The following is a 4452-nucleotide window of genomic DNA, read 5'->3' as shown; positions in this document are numbered from 1 at the left end:
ATAAACATGTTGCCAGCAGAAGCTGCAAAACCGGCAATCGAGACGAGAGATGAGTTGTCTTTGGTTTCTTTAGCCTCCGACAGCTGGCGCAAGGGTCGATGCAGGCGTTGCACGCGTTCAAGCAAGCGCGCGTTGGTGGAAAGTGAACCGTTCGCTTGCCATCATGTGATTGGTCATAAATGCGCTTGATGAAAACAGAATTCTGACCAATCACGTGAGAACAAGCGAACGGTTCACTTTCCGATCGGATATAAGATCGCGCTACATATTTCCCTCTTTCGCGGCTGCATGATAAGTCGACCCCTGTTAATTGGACTCTAGCAAGATTTGGTCGAATTATCTGAAAGGTATAATTAACGGCAGTAAAATGAACGTAGCCAAATATTTTTCATTAGGTACTCGAGGCACTCTGCAATGCCTTTTTGGTTAGTACTCTAGAAGCGCGGCTCGACCGGTGCAACGACGAGCGCCGACATTTTTAAACGCAGCCTCAACGTTGATCTGAAAGGAAAACTAAAGATATGAAAGTCTGAAAATAACAGTAAAGGAAAAGTAATGTAAGACAACTTCACACCTAAGAAAGCAGTAGCGCCTTCTGCAAAATTTCTTGTTTTTCAAGCCTTATAGTAACCGCTTCGCGCATGTGGAGACGCTGGCGTATGTTAAAGAAACCGAACGGCACGCTTTCGCCTTCGAACTAAACGAGTGTTTGTTCCATGGTTTCTCGCAGGGTCTTTCTAGTGCATTCTAATTATCCGAAAGTCGTATTAACGAGAGTCGATGTAGAGGATGCCGTGAAGAAGGGGACGGGGAACTGCACATGCTGGAACTTGCTGCATATGCTGGAATATTGTTTGTTTTGTGGAAGATTGACGAAGTCATAAGTTCAAGTACTTCGCTGGAGAGACGTACGCGCTTGGACTTGTTCCGTAGAACATAACGGCGACGACGTCGACGGAAATTCGCTGGAGTACCCACATAATTGCTATCACAATAACAAGAACAAAAGCAACAAAATTGCGTGAAGCTGGTCGTTCTTGACTATTCGCACGTTCAAGCTATTAGCACACGCGTGTACACGCTTCTAATCTTCTATAAAACGGTGTAGGGGTGGTTGTTAGCACATCCCGCAAGTCCCCGACGCCGGTCCCTTTTTGGGACTCTCGGGCCGCTTTGTTGGAGGCACCCTTCGAGAGGTATTGTATACGTGGCGCCCCTGGACTTTTCTTTCATTCTTTTTTCTCTAGTTTACCTATCAACGCTGCCATGCCATCGTTTCACTTCATGGGCCTCCGCAAGGAGGGAGAAGGAGTGGGGGCATTGCACCACTAGCTTGGGATTTTCAAGTCATGCGGGGCCAAACAGCATCAGCTGGTTTTCGAGATCGAATCTTCGAGACATGAAAGTTCGGAACGAACACCGTACTTACGTTGCTGAACATGTTTTACGGTGTAACTTACACCATAAGTTTTATCTTCTGGAATTGTTCAAGATAACAAACAAAGGCAATCACAAAGTAACGATAATCGAACAGCAAGCCTAGCTTTTCTTTCTTTCTTTTTTTTTTTTTTGTTAGCGACGACGCCAGGAGAAATGGGAGCATCATCAAATTTTTTGAAAAACGCATGCGCAAGTGAATACGACGAAATCGCAGTGGCGCCAGTAAAAGCATGCTCCAGTTTTAAATCTAATATTTGTAGCATATGTAGAACATGACAGCGTTCCCAAAAAAACAGTCGCAGTATCACCCAAAAGTCGAAGCACTGATTGTGATAGAAAAATAGTAGATATATCTATACCATGTAAGGATAGTGGTTTTATCGGCCGTATAAACTTGTAAATATTCGCCTACTAACTAAATTAACAAGCATGGTGCGACGCGCGCACAGGCAAGCATAAACACCTCTCGCTCGATGACCACGGACACCCGCAGTCAAAACGCTGGCGTGAGGAAAAGCGGCGTGCAGCAGCAGCGAGCGAATTGACCTTCGCGCTCCATCTCGCTTCGATGCGAACAAAGCGGCGAGAACACAGCGCACACGAAGCTACCAGCCCTCGGCGCGCCTATAAAAAATGTTTTATAGTCTCTGTACTGTTACTTCTCAAAACAGCGATGATCATTCCTTCGGCGCTTCCCACGAGGCAGTTCTTTGATAAGCGCGCGCCCAGACAACGACGGGACCCGAAAACAAAGGAGCTCACTTCGAGGCGACAAGAAACGCCGCCCTCCGTGGAGGCGGTAATTACCACGATGACCCCTCTACCATGCAACCTAACCCTGGCAACTTGAACTAATTGATGAAAGGGGCCAACGTCGAAGGCTACCGTGGGAACAACGTCGACCTCAGATGCCAGTTTGCTACACGCTTGCGCCATATGCGGGGGCGAAGGTACAACATAGGAAATGGAGTCTGGCGGAACGGAGCGACGTAATGGGAGGGATATTGCGACCGATTCGACGACTGTGATTGGCCGAGATACATTCATCAGCGTCTCTTATTTTAAAAGCGGAGATCGTTGGTGCAGTGAGAGCTAATTAAGTGTGTTCTGACGTGTCCTGACGTCTGTTGACATGTGCGTCCTGACGTATCCTGTCAGACATGTAGTGAGCTCAGACATTTAAAGTGCTCCTACATGGAGGAGGCTTCCATATCTGGAGCGTATAAATGATGTAAAATAAACCCTTTATCTTTCACTCATATACACCCGGACGTATTCATCCCTGTGCCTGAATGATTTTTGGCCTAAACGCTACCCCGAGTACCAGCGGTACCTATCGCAGACCGCTTTCAAGGTAGGGCCCGCGCGGCCGCGCTACAGCCTCTCCACGCGCACTCGCCACGAAATCGAGCCACCATTCCTGGCCTCACTCTCGCACGCTTTCACTCGTATTCACAGCATACAGCGCGCGGCCACGATGGATGTTTTCACATTTGGACTTTATACGAAACATCAGAGCGACGGCGGAAATGCGCCTAGAGTGTCCATATAATTGCAATAGAAAAGCAAAACAACGACGTTAGCTAAGTAAATAGAACATAGATTGAACCTTTTGGCATGACATCCCAGTGACCCAAGTTGGTGGGAAAACGGTTAGACATACACAGACAGACGACATACAGACATTGAGACAACGGAATCGCATTAAAAAGAAAGGTGTCGTAGGGAAGGCATTACTACCGGCGCCGCCCCTGCAGAGGGGAACCGATGAGTCGAGGGGAAACTGCGAAAGTAAACATTGAATGAGCGCGCGCCAATGTCATACTTGAAGAAAAGAGCGCTAAGAAGACGCGGACTAAAAGAAGAACATGTACGACGGACAAGGCGCTACTTCCAACTAAATGTTTTTTTGAAGAAACAGGACTCTAAATAGATACAACTTAGAATGGCCCATCGTGACATCACGACCTCCCTATCTCATTAGAAAAGCTCACTGGAGGGCAGCTAATGCACGTGCCCTCGGCCTTTGAAATGTAGAAAGCTTCTAATATGTCCCGTTCTAGTCTATCTCTAGACCGTGCCAGAAACCTGGTGTCGCGAAAATTGTGCTCACGCGCCCTTTCATTAAAGCACCGTGCGGTTTGACTGATATAAACCTGTTGGCAACTTAGGGGTATCTCATATACGACATACTTTTGCAAGCCGCGTACTGCGCTGCATGTTTCTTAGAGCATGGTTCGGGTTTTGCTTTTGTCATCATAGGGCATATCTTGGCCAGCTTATAAGCTGTATCTATTTAAACTCCTGTTTCTTCAAAAAAACATTGAGTTGGAAGTAGCGCCTTGTCCGTCGTACATGTTCTTCTTTTAGTCCGCGTCTTCTTAGCGCTCTTTTCTTCAAGTATGCAAAACTAACTCGCCCACATCAAGCTTCTGCTGCGCCAATGTCATGCTTGCACGCATATTCAGTGACTCCCTCTCTTCAGTGCACGCGTGCAATTGCTGTCTAATGACGCCGACACATTTAACATCACTTCCTGTTAAACTAAATAAGCTTCGACGTGTAGGTCCGGCTGAAGTCCCTAGATATTTTTTTAAATTTTTTTTAAGGGGCTTTGAACCACCCCTCGGGCTTGGTGAAATAAGATAGTCCGCGGATAGCATATGCTGCTGTCAACATCTCAGCCAAGCTTTGCTGTCGTAAGCGGTGCGCGGAGCTCGTAGGCGGAGCGCAGTTGCCTTTCCTTCAAACGCTCTTCTAGAAGCCTGCTCCTCAGTCTCTTCTGGACCGTTTATTTCGTAATAAAGCGGACTCCCATATGCGGCTGCTATTGGTAGCTGTGGTCCGCTACGTAGCGTAGATACTGCAACCGCTGCGGTGTGCCGCGACGAGTCCACTGGCAAAGCGCACTGCGGCTCGCTGAGGGCACCCGCATTTGACTCCCGTTTAGCGCGTCTTAGGTCTTAGGTAGGAGTGTGCGAATGTTCGAAACTTTCAAGGCTATACAGCGAT

The sequence above is a fragment of the Dermacentor andersoni genome, chromosome 9 (assembly GCF_023375885.2).
Source record: "Dermacentor andersoni chromosome 9, qqDerAnde1_hic_scaffold, whole genome shotgun sequence".
NCBI lineage: Eukaryota > Metazoa > Arthropoda > Arachnida > Ixodida > Ixodidae > Dermacentor > Dermacentor andersoni.
The sequence above is the reverse complement of the archived record's forward strand: the minus strand, read 5'-3'. Positions refer to the sequence as shown.